General features: G+C 52.0%; 1 pseudogene; it reads right to left on the minus strand.

The window, feature by feature from the left end:
- Window positions 1–15,482, minus strand: part of LOC144218106 (transmembrane protein 132B-like) — a 38,724-nt pseudogene extending 23,242 nt beyond the window's left edge.
- Between the last annotated feature and the right edge of the window lie 509 nt (window positions 15,483–15,991).

The raw sequence follows: 15,991 nt of genomic DNA on the forward strand, positions 1-15,991 counted from the left end.
CGCCGCCGCCTGTGCTCACGGCGGACCATCAGTTCCACGAAGCAAAGTCACGCTTGGACCACGGCCCCCAAGGTCTCAAGCCCAAGTCAGATCACTCCAACAAGGGTGCTCCAGACACCAGTCCGCTCCTCTTTAAAGATTTCCAACAGCAGGGCCTTCCCCGGTGATGTTCTGGCAAAGACTATGCGCCCACAGGGAGAGGAGCTCGCTGCATCTTGGGACAGAGCTCTGGACTGAACTGTGTCTCCCCAAATTCGCAGGTGGACTGTTTGGAGAGAAGGCCTCTAGGGGGGACGTGGTGATTAGGCCACAAAGCAACAGAAGCGGTGTCCTTACAAGAAAAGGGACAGACACCAGGGACCTCCTCCTCTGAACGTGTGCACAGAGGAAAGGCCACCCGAGGACGCGGCCAGGAGGCAGCTATGTGCAAGCCAGCGAGAGAGGCCTCACCAGACACCACCCCTGAGAGCGTCTTGCTTTTGGACCTTGCTGAGAAATTGAATTTCTATTGTTTCAGCCCCCCAGCCCATGGTATTTTGTTATGTCAGCTCTAGCCGACTCGTACAGATTTCCCTAATATCCATCCATCCTACATACACGTGAGTACCTCTGTGTGATAAACATTGGTGAATAAGATAGAGTTCTTACCCTATGGAGCTTTCAGTCAATGGAGGTTAAAAATTATATAGACATTCCTGCACACAAATCCACTTCCTAAAGGGACACGCAAATTTACTCCCAGATGGGCAAAACCAAAAGCAAACGTGGAGTCTAATTCCATGGGTCTTAGACTGGATATTTTTGACAGAGAGAATGCTTATTTTGCCAATGAATTATTTAGGCACATTCTTTATTTCCAAAGGGGCACAGTTCTTTCTTGAAATTCTGGTCCTGCTTATCCAATCTTTTCATAGTCCACTCCTGATAGGTACCAGGGCATAGGGTTTAGAAAGAACAGGTGCGAAGGGACGTGGCACATGCCATCATGGGGCTCAACTTGACTTTCTCAAACATGCATATGGTAAGCTCTATTTTTCTTCTCTTCTACATAGAGAGGATGTGTTTTTATTTGATAAAAATTTGGAACTAACAACTCCTGGGCAAGAACACAGAAAATTTGTAGTGAAAATTTGAAAATATGGTAATGGAGCTAAGGAAGGTGAAGCATTGGCATGTTATAAATGTGTGGGGCTTTTTTCTCCTTCTAGATAGAATTATAACCAATCATCCTTCCGTTCATACATCCACCCATTCATACATCCATTCATTTACTCACTCATTCATCCATTCACTAGTCCATCCATTCACTCATCCATTCATTCACTCATTCACTCACTCATCCATCCACTCACTCATCCATTCATCCACTTGAATAATCATTCACTCATCCACTCACACATCCATTCATTCACTTATGTATCTATCCATCCATTCACTCATTCACTCATCCATTCATCCACTCATCCATCCACTCATTCATCCATTCATCCAATCATTCACACATTCATTCATTCACTCACTCATCCATTCATCCACTCATCCATCTATTCATTCATCCATTCATCCATTTGCACACCAAGACTTACCTGAACACATACTTCTGTCATTTTTCTATTTTGTACATCAAGATGATCAATAAACAAACAAACAATCAAATGGTACAGATTCCCCACCCCCCCTTAGAAGAATCCATGCTCACAAGAAAGAGTAAACAAACACAAATAAATAAGATATCCACAAGGAAAGCCCTGAGGAATTGGGGGAAAAAAGACGCTATTATAGTTTGGACCAAAGTACTGATGTGGAGAGATGTTCTTAGAAGCAGAACTGAGGTTTCCCTGAAGAAAGAAGAATCCCACGTGTGTACGGAAGTCTTGGCTGCTGTCCAGCTTTCCTGTCCTGAATCCTGACGGGCGCGCTGTGGGTTTCTGACGTGCCTGCCGGCCCCACCGCGGTGCGGACCAATTCTGTGCGGTGTCTCTCTTAGGAGACGTGTGTGCCGCGGTTTGCATTCCTTACCAGCTGGCTGGTCCGGTTAACACAGCGGCTGCCCGGTGGCAGAGCCGAGATCGGAAGTGAGGCACCTGGAATCAGCACCCACTGTCCTACAGAGCCACTGTGGTATCTCCTCAGCCAAGTCACCTCCTCCAACAAACGCAGTTACAGTGTCATCTTACCTAATGAAAAACGGACCTTTGAGGGTAAACACTGAACTCCTAAAACTTTGGTGAAGACAAACGAGAAAGCAAACCCAACGATAACTAATTGTGTTTTGCACAATGTGAAGGTCTGCCAGTAGAGAAATATTGAAGGAGCCCCAAGGCTCATGCATATTGGCCACCCAGCTTGTGGTTTATTATATACTCAATCCGTCTACATCCAGAAAGTCCCAAGAGAGGCAGCAAACCCTGAGATGCCGTGCCAGCCTCTGAAGATGACTTCATTCCATTTTTCTCCCTCTGCCCTCACATGCCTTGAGTTATGATTTATAAAACTTTGAGACAGCTATAAACTTCTGGCAGAGAAAACCTCGGGTTTTGCTACAACGTAAATCATGATTTTCAATGCCCGTGGTGGGCATCAGATAACTCTGAAGTCTGCCTGGCCTATCATTTACACTCTATTTTTGTGGCCTCTGATAATAGGCTATCCTGGTGGTATACACTTTCAAAATCCAGCTACCTGTTGGTCCCTAAAGAAAATGAGGAAAGACATTTCAAATAAGATAGCACTTAGAGAAAAATTCAATAAAAATTCAGCTCGGCTCAAAGCACACTTGCTGTGTCCAGCGGGTAATAGCTAATACAGGGAGACGGCAAAGCTGGAGGAAATTCCCATTATCACCGACCCTGTGGATGAAGAATGTCCATCAGTAGCCAAGACTAACTAGATAATAGCATCCACCTACCTGCCCCCCGGGGTCACTGTGAGGAAGCGACTGGCCACTGGGCTTTATGTATCTTTCACCAAGTTTTCTCCATTAAATCCATCTATACTACTTGTTGGCAGAATATGAAACAGGTGAGTTTCTCACCTCTGCATGGAAATCTTGAAGCTGGGAAGGCAAACATCAAGACAGATGCCCCTTCTGTAGACAGTGGGGGCATCTGAACCAAGAAAAATCGAAGGGACCAGAAAGCCGGTGAGAGCTAAAGACCAACTTTCATGTCTGGAACATGGGGAATGAGTGGCCGCCTCATGTTTGTTAAATAAATGTGAAACGGTGCTGTTCTAAACTCTCATTTGGAGTCTCTCCCTCCTGATGTCCTTCTGCTTGGCAACAGCCACAGAGACCCACAAAGCCATTCTGGGAAGCCAGGAAGCATGACCCACCCACCCTGGCCACCACCGATTGCTCTATTGGTGAACTTGACCCAAACTGGGTCTTGAGGAAACAGCCATGGGATTGAGGGGTTAAGCCTCTGCCTTAGCTCTTTTCTTGAGACGGAGGGACATAAACCTGGGAGCAGCTGGTGGCCGCTTCATGCCACCGAGATGAAAAGCAGAGAAAGCAGCCCTATAGAAAGAGCAATAAGGAAGCACTTTTGTAGAAAGAAGCAGAAATTAGAGCTCGAGGGCCGGTTCCAAGTCATCCTGAGGCAAGATGGGGTGGGGGTGGGGGCAGGGGTGAGTCTCTTGCCCTTGGTGTCTGGGAGGCACTCTGTCACCATAGCAACAAACACCGATGCCCTCTCCATGGTGAGTGAGCTGTGGGGGTTGCTGGCCTACAGTCTCTACGTTTTCCCCATCATCCTAAAGCACGTAAGGCCTTCCCACCATCAGAGACAGATGCCGGCTCCTACACTGCCAGCCACACAACCCTGGCCTTGCTGCAGGGGCGGGAAGAAGAGTCAGTAGAAGAGGCTGTGCACTGAGGGTCACGGGTGAGGGTTCGCCTCCTCTGTGCTGCAAGTTTTCAGGGTGACCCAAGCCAGCAGGGGCCTCTGTCCACTTCCTCGTCTGCAAAGCTGGGAGCCCTAGTCTATCCGGTCGCGGTTCCCAAGGATGGACAGTGGCCGGGCAATGATGAGAAAGGGAAGGAGGGGAGGGAGGAGAGAGAATTATTATAGTGACAAGCAGAGGAAAGGTCAGCTGGGACCCTGGAAAGAGTAAGCGTCCCCGAGACAAAGACCTCCAAACGTCGACATGGGGATGGAGAGGACAGAACGACACCGAATGCCTCCCACCGGGGGAAGTTTGGGGACACACATCTTACGAAGGAGGAGCTGAGGCTCAGAGACGGGGTCCCGTGGCGGCTCTGTGACCCAGGTAGGGGTGACGTGTGCTGTTTTCTGTGTCGGTGGCTGAGCAGAGTTGTACCGTGTCACGGTGAATAAAAACCATGAGAAGCGAAGGGGATTCAATCCGCAGCTGATTCTCCCTCTGCATTTGGTGGATAAGGAAGAACAGGCGAATCGAAGCTTTGATGTTCTCTTATCGCTCAGGGCTGCGCTCCGTCTGCGGCATCTGAACTGGGTCACAGGTGTCTGTCAGGCGTCTGTGGGCAGCGAAGGTGACGAGTGATCTCCTGGTGCCGCGCCAACGAGAGACCGCAGAGGCCCCTGTGAACAGAACCCTCGTCTGAGTGAGGGGCAGGGACAGGAACGAGAGACAGGCACACAGGCAGAGAAGGGAAGGAAACTGAGGCAGAAAGAGAACGTCAAAGAATCCTCATGCTCAAAGACAACAGAGAGAGCGCAGCACACACAGCGTCCACGTAGCCGGAGACCGCGAGACGGACGGAGAAGTACAGACATGGGCACAGAGGCTTTCAGACAGACGGAGTCACAGGAACGAGGCCCACGAGGGAAGGAGAAATGCAGAGTGTATGCATGTCCCGACCTCGGGCTGTGCTCTCTGCCTGGGCAGCTGGCCCCGCTTACCCGCACCCCCTCCCCACACACCGATGCTGAGTAATGATCAGCTGATGCCCCACCCCCACCCCGGGCAGGGCCGGCGTCACGCCCGTTTCACAAGACAGGAAACTGAGGCTGGTGCGCCCAGGTCCAACATCCACCACCAGCAGGTCGGGGAACTCAGATGCCCGGCTTCAAGGGCAAGGTCTTGACTGACGCCTGGAGCTGCTTGACAGAGACCCTCCTGTGAAGAGATTGCTACAGTCCCGGAGGCCGTAGGTGGGGCTGGATCACCGTGTTGGGAGAAGGCGACCAGAAGGCGTGACGCGTCGTGGCCCCTTAGGCCTGTGGGGTGGGTGGAGGGAAGGGCTGCCACAGGGTCTGGCCTGTGTCTTCAGGGGTCCGAGCAGGACATGCGGCTCAGGAGGGGGGGCTCCTATCTGTTTCGTCGGTTGGAAAAGTAAATGAACTTCTGGTTCGGTACTGGAGTCACCACCTGATCCCGAGGACACGTCAGTGTCCTCCTAATGGCCGAAAAGGGATTCACGGAGGTGAGGAAGTTCAAGGTCTCGAGGAGAGGAGGCTGTCCTCGATTATCCGGCCGAGCCCTGCACACACCTGCCTGTGTCCTCAAAGGGGCAGGGAGAGGAAGGAAGAGTAAAAGGCCGTGTGCCCAGCGGGGCAGGGCCTCAGGAGGTGGCCGCAAGCCAAGGGACGCCAGGGGCCACCAGAAGAGGTGGGGAGGGGGCAGCCCCAGGGCCCGCGGAGAGTGCGCCCCCTGCGGACCCAGTTTACGCTGATTTTAGACTTTCGCCCCCTGGGATACTGAGAGGGCACGTTTCTGCTATTTTAAGCAGATGACTGTTATGGTCCTTTGTTAACAGCGACCACAGGAAAGGACACGCTCATCCAGCAGAGAGACGAGCGGAAGAGGGAACGACAGGCGTGTGGGGACACGGCAGAGCCTGGCGGTCAAGGTCGAGCGCGCCCAGCTACACCGGAGCATCTCTACGCCCGGGTCCCCATCACGCAGGTGGGTCCCGCTCTTCCGCACACCCCAGCGCCAGCACTGAATAATCCGTGTTTATCTCTACCTCCTTCCCGGCGCCTGTGAATCTATTAGCAGTTCAGTCAAGCTCTGCCTGACGACGTCTGTAACCTGTGAGTGCAACCGTCTGTCGGCTGAAGGCGCCTTCCTCTCCGCCGTCGGCCGGATGAAAATTAAATAGGACACCAGTTGCCACAGAGCTAGCATGCACACATCGGCCACTGAACGAACACCCAACCCCGATGAGACAGCAGCTGGGGGAGAAGAGCTCTGGAAGGAAGGCTACAAGCCCAGGCCCCGGCGGCGGCTTCGCTGAAGAGCGAGGGCCCCCTGGTCCGTGGCTCCTGCCGAATGCACACAGGCAGGTCGGGTCAGCGGGGGGGACGCGGCCGGAGTCAGGCGACGGGAAGGGACAGGGAGAAGGCAGATGGAGAGGAGGGGGTGGAGAAAAAGACCCTACGTGTTGAATGGAGTCTAAGACAGGAGCCGAGGGCCGGGCAGAATCTACAAGTATGGATGCAAACTGAGTAACAGAATGACCTGCGGGGGGGGTGGGGGGGGTGTAGAGAGAGAGAGAGAGAGAGAGAGAAGCAACGAGGAAGCCAGACTGGTAAAAAGACAATAGGAAATCCAAGACAGAGGTAGACAGCCAAGGACAGAGAGATGAAAGCTAACAGAGCCGACAGTGGGCAAGACAAAGAGACACAGAGACAGCGTCAAAGAGAGATAGGGAAGGGAGGCCAGGCGACCTCTGACTCAGGGATGCGTGCGGCCCTCCTTGCCTGTCCCTTCCCACAGCTGTAACTACAGTGTTCCGGACGCCCTCACACCGGTAACTGAGGTGTCACCCCGGCCCCAGCATGAGGGCCCAGCCTCACCCGGTCCCCATTTAAGCTGCATCCCCAGTGCTTATGGAGGCCCCTGGCACGTAGTGCATGCTCAGCAGACCCATGTGGGCAGGGACGGAGGAGAGGGAGGCCTAAGCAAAGAGAGGAGCCCCTGGAAAGGGGGCGTCTCACAAAGCCCTGTAAGTGATTCCACTGGTCCACCATGTTTTGTGAAGGTTCAGCAGGGCTCAGTCATCTGTCCCCGAGTCACACAGCTGGGGAGTCACACACCGTCCAGTCCTTGAGCAGATGAGATACATCCACTTCCTTTAAGCATCCGTGCTTCAGTGTCTTCTCTCTCTTTCCCGATGCACTTTCTTCAGCACCGCCCACCGGTGTGGTGTGATGGCCGAAAGCCCCGCCTGTAGTCTGGAGAGTCCACACCCTCTGTTGTCTCATCTGTAAGATGGACACAGTGAACGTTTCCTCTCTCTCACACTGCTGAATGGCCGACAGTGACAAGGCAATTAAACCATGTAAAAAGGGGGCATGTGTGGGGCACAGTTAGTGCTCTTAACAGTAACTACTGATTTCATTACTCACAGCTCATCATTCTTGCTGGCAAACTCCTACATATCCTTCAAAACCCCGTTCTGATATTGTCTTTACTTTCAAGCCTTACCAGGTGACATGTTTCCCTCTTGGAAGAACCAGCCGTCTCTTCAAATCTGGAGCCATGTCGCCTCTTAGCACATAGGAATGTAGCTCACATACCTGTCTCTCAGCCTTACGGTACAAATCCCGAAGGTAAGGGGTGGGTATCATTTGACTGTTTTGTGCCTAGAACCCGGGTTAGGACCTGAAGCAGAGACAGTGCGCGGTGGACGGATCGAGAACGGTGGGCGGGGAAGGTGTGCGGAGTGGACAGAAGGCAGGTGAGCTGGGGAAATGAGAAATGTGGGGGCCACTCGCGGCGGAGATTGTGAATGCCCCTCCCGCCTTGACCCTGAGCCTGTCTCCGCCCCCTCCCCCTCGCCAAGAAGCAAAACTCATCTCTGGAGAGTTTGATTCGTTAAGACATTTTTGGAGGAAATTCCTAGGCATAAAGAAAAGCAGTTTGTGTGTCAGCATGGGCATATCTGATAGAAAACTGTCATCTTTTTCCGTAAAGCCGTTGGAATTGCTATCTTTCAGGAAGGTTGCAAGAGGGTAGCAATAAGCCAAATTCTCTGGAAACCACATCACGTGTTCTGCTGATGGCCTCCACGCCGAGCCCCTTCCCCGCCCGGGGGGAAGCAGGTGTCCTCGGAGGGGGTCTTGGAGAAGCCGTCCTTCGTATGTGCCATTTGAACAGCAGACGGGGTGACTTTTTTCTGTTTGTGAGAATCATTCACCATGATTTTTTTCCTTCAGATGAAATAGCAAGGACGTATTTACTGAGCCAGCCTAATATACAAGTTAGATGATTTGCTAAATTATGATCATCCAAAGCAATTCTGACGTGCTGCCCGGCGCTTCTGAGCGCTAGGCCGGAGCACAGATGCGTACGCGTCGGTCCACTGGGGCAAGGTTATCTTCGATTCCCAGTGTTACATCGAAGTCAGCTGTCATGTCTTTGCCTACGTCTTGGAGCACACCAAGGGCTCCTTTCTTTATTTCAGCTTTTTAATGTTTATTTTTGAGAATGAGGGAGATAGATTGTGATCAGGAAGGGGGAGAGAGAGGGAGACACAGAATCGGAAGCAGGCGGGGCGCCTGGGTGGCTTAGTCGGTTAAGCGTCCNTCAAGCAGTCAGCACAGAGCCTGATGCAGAGCTCAACCCACGAACCGTGAGATCATGACTTGAGCTGAAGTCTGCCGCTTAACCAACTGAGCCACCCAGGGGCCCCAGGGGCCCCATTTCTTAAGGCTACAGGAAGCAGGGCTCACACTAAACAGTCTGGTGATGATCTTGCTAGAAGAACACAAAAGAAGCATGGCAGCCCTTGCCTTCATCCAGAGAAAATCTTCTTCATCCCCTAAAACATACCTCAGTAGTTTGGGGAAAACCATTTGATTTCCTTTTATTTCCCCCAAAGAACTCTCAAGTTGCCAAGCAATCATTTTTGGGTCCTCTTCGTAATGAGAAGTATAGTCACCAGCCTATTATCCTATGGAAAGTTCCTGCCAGGGGAAGTGAGGCGGAGCCCCATCCAGGGAGTTCCAGCAGCCATTTTGGCACCATGAGGCAACAGGTATGGGGAAAGGATCTAAAGAATCTCAAAAACTCTGATCCAGATATCACAGAGCCCTGGAGCCAAAACAGAAGCTTCCAGACCTCTTGCCCTGGAGATAAATGAGCCCCTATTCTATTTTGTTTTGCTCTATTGAGTTACCATGACTCAGCTATTCTGTTGCTCGCAGACAAAAGCATATCTAACAGCCATCCCTCCCAATAGCTCAGGGGAAGCCCGAGGCAGGAAAAAATAAACACAAAAGACCAATGGGACCTTAGCTGTCTGTGAAAGGCAGGGAAAAAGTAGGGAAGGGGGGAGGCCGCAAGAAAACTGACCAGAGAAGCTCATTCTTGGCGCTCTCTGGATCCGTGGGAAAGGAGGGAACACGTTTACTGTGCGGAGCGAGAAGACCTCACACGATGCAAACACCGAATTGTACAGCCTCTGCATCGGGAGTTAACATGGACCTTCACGCACTTAGATTAAGCCTCTATGTCTCCCCCAGATCCAGATGCACTGTTGATAGCAGAAAGCCACAGCCGCAGGGTGCGATTGTTTTATGGGTTAATCTAAACCTTCCCTGTTCACAGCTGCACGGCATCTTATCTTGTGTGGATCCGCATCCCTTCCACCCCCCCCACCAGAACTTCCCCAGGGCGCCCCAGATTTTAAAGAAATGCACAGGAAATGATACTCGGCAAGTTATCACTTGATGCGACCTCCATGGGCATGGGCGTCTCAGCTTGAATGTAATTCATAAAGCAGTTCTTTGCTCTTGCTCTCTCTCTCTCTCCTCTCTCTCAGCCGCTAGCATCGCTGCTGCTTAATTCTTCAAAGGACTGTGCTAATTGCTTTCTTCCCTCCTTTTTTGTAAAAGTTAAAAGAGATAGTTTCCACAACAAAGGCGCACTTTCCTCCTCATCTTCCAGCGGCTCAGGAACCCGAAGGTACCTGTTTTAATGGCTTCGTCACCTTCGACCAAAATGCTGCCACCTTTGCTTCTGTAAGTGACAAATCCCGCTGTCTGGGTGGCTGAAGATGAAATACATTGATGACGAGGAGAAGGTGTGTGTTTGGAGTGGGGTCACACGAGGAACCCCGAAGCCTGAGACTCGGGCCGTCCTCTCCCCTTGGGGGGCCTCCCTGCACAGCGTCCCCCGTGGGATTCGGGGTTCGCCTCCGAGACCCTGACCTACTCCTCCCGCACACACGCGCTCACGCCACGGGGCCGTGGGAGCGGGTGGGCTCGGCCTCGCGTCTGAAGGAGGCACAGAGAGCCCCCCCCACACCTGCCATCACACCTTGTACTATATCCCTGTCTCTTCCAACTATTACCAGCTTGATACATTCCTTTAAACCAGCCCAGCCCTATGCTCAAGCCTCGCGTTAGCAATAGGCTTTGCCAAGTACCGTCCGTGGGCCAGCGTTGCCTTACTTCCTCCTAATGCATTTTACTTATAGCAGCACACATACAAGCTGCACACGTGTACACACACACACACACACACACTCAAGCACATACACGCACGCCCTCACCTGTGCTATTAAAACCCGTCGGTGATAACCGTGTCGCGCCTGGACAAACACGCATCTTACCGAAATGACTCCGTCTAATCAGAAGGGCCCCGAGGAGGGAAGGGGCTCGTCCGGAGTCATTTAGCAAACGCCGTAAGTGTCAGAACTAGAACCCAGGACCGCCGATGCCCGACCCACACCTCTTGTCTGCGATCAATATTGCCTGGCTTGGCAGCCAAGGCCGCACCCGGTGGGGGACAGCGGCCGCGTGGGGGAGGCGCACGGGGAAGAGCAGCCTTCCTGTTACCCCTGTGGACGCCATTCCTGGTCTTTCTTTTCTGAACACTTTTCATGACCCAACATACCACGTATATTTACTCATGTCTTGTATCTCTGCCCTGGAAGACGCTAAGTCCCATGAGAACAGAGATTTTTTTTTTTTAATTTTAAGTTTATTTGTTTATTTGAGGGTGGTGGGAGGGGCAGAGAGAGAGCGAGAGAGAGAGGATCCCAAACAGGCTCTCTGCTGCCAGCACGGAACCCGACCTGGGGCTCGATCTCACGAACCATGAGATCTTGACCTGAACCAAAATCAAGGGTCAGCTGCTCAACAGACTGAGCCACCCAGGTGCCCAGAGAACAGAGATTTTAATGTTTTGATCATTACGAAATCATCAGCGCCTAGAATCATGCCTGCCATATACAGGAGGCTCTCAGTAACTATTTCTCGAATGCATTAATGAGACATAATAGAATTGCTAACCAGGCGGCCTTTACGCACATGTCATTTCTAAAAAGCTCAAAGTGATGATAATATGTGTCCCACTTACCAATCGAATACATAAATATCACAAATCAATCAGCACAAAAATTTCTCCCTTACAAGCTATGAAAGAAGGGCAAATAAAAACAATGTGACATTTTCTCTGTCAAATTAGCAAGTATGTTTTAAAACCCAATCGACAGTGCTCAGTGTCAGAATGGGTCAACATTTCTCACGCTGTTAATGGGAAAGCAATCTGACAACATCTCTGCAAAACATGGTGGCAATAGGTAGCAGCAACCTTAAAAATAGTTGTTAAAAATATAAATATTATATTATATATAAATATATATTATATTAATCATTTCATTTTAAGAAACAATCTGAAGAAATAACAAAAGAACTGGACAAAGACATATAAGAAAACATTTCCTGTAACATTGCTTATAATATAAAAAAAAATTGGGGGCACCTGGGTGGCTCAGTCTGTTAAATGTCCCACACTTGATTTCGGCTCAGGTCATGATCTCGCGGTTTGTGGGTTCGAGCCCCGCGTCGGGCTCTGTGCTGACAGCTCGGAGCCTGGGGCTGCTTCAGATTCCGTGTCTCCCTTCCTCTCTGCCCCTCCCTTGCTCATTCTCTGTCCCTCTTTCTCTCAAAAATAAATTTAAAAAAAATGAAAAAATTGAAAAAAAAAGTAGGATGTCTGAGAAAATACAGTGAGTGGCGCCAGGACCTTTCTCCCCTTTTGTGGCCGGACACCTGGTGCCTGACAAATGTCGTAGAAGCCCCGACCTCCTGAGGGTTCCTATCCTTTGAGAGCAAAAGGGAAAGAGAAGAGGCACAAACGCTGGAGGGGAGTGAAGTCATTCTCCCGGCCCCGATTCTAGTGCGATTTCCTTGCCACGTGTATTTGTCAGATGTCTACCCTGTGCCAAGCATGACTGTAAAGAACTTTATTGACGTACACATGCTATAAAACAGAATGCATGTACTTAAAACAGAATACTTTCTAAGTTTTGACCTATGTATTAGTCTGGGAAACCCAGACCGAAAGCAGAACGATTCTCATCCCTCCCCAACCCCCCGCCCCGGGCCCCCAGCCCAATCTGCACACAAGCACTGGTCTGACTTCTGACGCTGTAGGTTTGCTGCCTAGATGTACTGTGATTTGCTATGAACAGAACCAGCCGTGTTCTGTGTGGTTTCTTTCATTGGGCGCAATTATTTTCAGATCCATCAATGTTGAAACATGTATCAGTAATCAGGTTCCTTTGACTGCTTGGTGCTATTTCCTTCTATGGACACATGGCCGTCCATTCATCTGCTGATGGACATTCGTCCCCTTCCAGGCCTGGGTTAGTGCAAATGAGACATCCACCGACGTTCAGGAGCCAGGCTAGTGAAAACTGCTGGATACCACGAAGTAGAAAGCCTGGGTCACGGGGAAGGGATAGGTTTAACTTTTATTTTAAGTCAACTGTTTTATAAAGCGGCCATCTGGGGGCACCTGGGTGGCTCGGTTAGTTAAGCGCCCGACTCTTGATTTCGGCTCAGGTCATGATCTCATGGTTCAGGAGTTCAAGCCTCACATGGGGATCTGTGCTGACAAGGCAAATCCTGCTTGGAATGTCCCTCCCTCTCTCTCTGCCTCTGCCCCACTCATGCTCTCTCTCTCTCTCTCTCTCTCAAAAACAAATAAATAAACTTCAAAAAACTAAAGTGGCCCCCATTTTACTCCCCACTAGAAGAAAGTTCTGGTTTCTCCACATCCTCTCCTACACTTGAAAAGGTGATTTTTTTTCTTAAATTATATCCATTCTGATGAGTGTGTAACGGTATCTCCCTGCAGCTTTAATTTCCACTGTTGACCATGATTGTTCACGCCTCCCCCCGCCATCCGTCCATTTTCCTACATTAGCCGTTTGCCATCAGAGCCGCAAACGACGTTCTTCCAGCTGGAACTCACGTCGAAGCGACAGAGCCATCAGCCGCCGCCTGGGAGCAGAGAGCTGAACGTATTGGCAGTAAAATGAGAATAAGCCTTCTGGAGAAAATGCAAGTGGCTGCCGTCCAAACGAGGCATAATTGTTCCTCCTGCGAGGTGACCGAGCTCAGCCACCGACAACGAGGTGTGTGTCCTGTGTGTGAGGTCGACTGCCCACGGCACTAAACACAGTGAAGACCTCCTCACAGAGGTCGCCTCCTTCCTGCTGGGAGGCAAGTGTGAGGCAGGAAGAGCCAGGACCCTGGCGACAGGGGCGACCCGGCCGCTCAGCCCCTGGCTGGCTGAGTGACGCCCGCAAATCCCCTCCCAACTCCGGGAAGAGCGAGATAATGACCCAGGACCCGGAGGCTACAATTGCTTAGATGGTGTCCATCCCAATCAGATACAGTCTGTGAACTGCAGCCGCTGGAGACGGCGGGGGCTGGGGTGGAGGGGCGTTGGGAGGTCAGGGGGGCACGCGGTCTGGCTGCCGCGCAGGGACCACCGCGCGGCGGGGACGCGGCCGCCGTACGACCTCTGCTGACTCGCTCTCTGACCTTGGCAAGGCGTTTAAACTCCGAGCCTCGGCGCCCGGGTCGCAGACGGGACCACCGCGGCGCCTGCTCACCAGGAGCCATCACCAGGGGGACCCGGGGGGCACGGGCGCGTCTGCAGGGGGCGGCGGCGGCTGGGACTCCGTTAGTTTTTCCCAGAGGATGATGTGGGTCCACTTCAGCCAGATCTTCCTTTTCTTCCCCCTCGGATAAGCCAAAAACCTCGACTTTAAGGAAAATTCCTAAACGCAAATCTTTAAAATTAAGTACAAAAAATGTAAAAATATTGGGGGGCCCAACATACCACATCTGTCCAGCCTACAGATTGCAATTACACGTTTTCGGGAACGAGGCACACGCGCGGCTTTAATCCCCTAGTGTGACCTTGGCTGCGGCCCCGTAACTAACTATCCCGCGATGAGTAAATGCAGGCCTCCACTACCCCTTTATGCTCCCAGCAAAGTCACCTCCGCTGGGCAGCTGGGGAAACAGGCTCAGAGAGGTTCGGAGGTTTGGCCCAGGTCACACAGCCGGGCAGCGGTAACGCAGGGATTTGAACCCAGCTCTGCCCACACCAGGAACACTGTGCACACTATGCGCCGGCCCGTCTCCTCCAGCCCGGCCTCGAGCATCCACCTCCTCAAACCCCCCTTCCCGGGGGCAGATCATGATCAAATGCACACTGGACCGGATGTCTCCATTCAGGACCGAACAGCCGGGTTTTCAGACATCACCCCAGGCAGCAGGGTCTGCTGCTTCCCTCGTCCACCCTCTGCTTGCCGTGCGTGCTTGGAAGCGGCCAGCGACGAAGCGGCTGTGGGCTCGAGGCAGCTCATTCTGGCTGCGCTCCTGCTTGAGCATCATTAAGTAGAAGTTGCTGTCTCTGCTACAGATGGGGCCGTTTTGGTTTGGGTACATCGATGTGCTATGTTTAGAAATCGCATTCAATTTAAACATTGCAGCCTGGCTCAAAATATTCCCGGTGCTGTCAGCTTACGGTTTTCTGTCCTCATCAGTATTCTTGCCCCAGGTAGGCACCGACCATGTCAGGGTTTGCTCGCCCCACGGGGGGTCCTCAGGGCTCTGAGAATCGAGGACTTTGTACCGTCTCCTTCGGTCTCCATCTCTCTCATAAGCGGACTTGGACTCATGGTTATGGACCGAACCAGATGGAGAGAATACACTGATTGGCCTACATGAGACTTGGATGCCCAATCACGGGGGGCCGCTGAGGGGCAGGGTATGTGCCCCAGGACCTTTGGAAGGCCGCTGGCCAACAATTAAGCACGTGGGCTCATCACCGATGCAGCAGGAGGCAGTGGAGGTAACGCCGACCTGGTTCTGGAGACACTTGGGTTCAAATCACATTTCAGCCAATGTGTAGTTTGGCAAAGTACATTTTTGGCGTTGACTTTGTTGATCTACTTTCGCGTCGAAGAACTTATGCTACTGTCATGTTGTCCCTTCTTGGGATTTATTTTTTCAATTTCAAACCATTTACTAAGCCATAGACGCAGGTGAGAAAGGAAATAACCAAAGAGCACGGAAGAGGGTGTCCAGAAGCAAATCCGCCTCACCGTAGCCATTCTCCATCCCCCAAGCCGTGCGTTAGGCCCGAGAACGCTCGCTGTTGTCATTCTTGGGCGAGGCGGGTCTGCTGGGAGTACGTCGTATGTATTTCCTGTCTGCACCTCACCGTCTGCCGCACTCCGGCATCGCCTGTGACAGAGGCCTCCACCGGCTGTGTGGGACCCTGTCTGGGGCACCGGGTGCCTTCCCTCCTTGGCAAGTCAGCGGGACAGCAGCCGGGGCGAAGCTGGTATCTCACGAGCAGGCAGCCTCACCTGCCCAGACGCAGCCCGGCTCCTGCCAAGGCGAGCCTGGTTTTACAGAGCTGCCTCTGAAACGGGAGATCCGAACAGCCCGAAAGGGAGCCCCAGATGGGAACTCTTATTGGATGTAAAATGGCAGGGAGGCTGTCTGGCTCTCCCAGAAAATGAGACGCTGTTCTGTCCCATTAGGTTTCCTGCGGCCTGGGCAGCTCATTGCTGTGCGCACTAACCAGCTCCATCTGCAAGCCGTCCTCCCCCGGAGAGGGATGGGGCCTCGCCATCCCCGTCCACGAATGGGCTGCCTCCTCGGCCGAAGGTGAATATCTTCCAGAGGCAGAGATCGTTCTGGGGAGGACCAGGAAAGGCAGCCAAGTGGGCGGAGGTCTTGCAAAG

This window comes from Crocuta crocuta, unplaced genomic scaffold (assembly GCF_008692635.1).
Source record: "Crocuta crocuta isolate KB4526 unplaced genomic scaffold, BGI_CrCroc_1.0 scaffold29, whole genome shotgun sequence".
Lineage (NCBI taxonomy): Eukaryota > Metazoa > Chordata > Mammalia > Carnivora > Hyaenidae > Crocuta > Crocuta crocuta.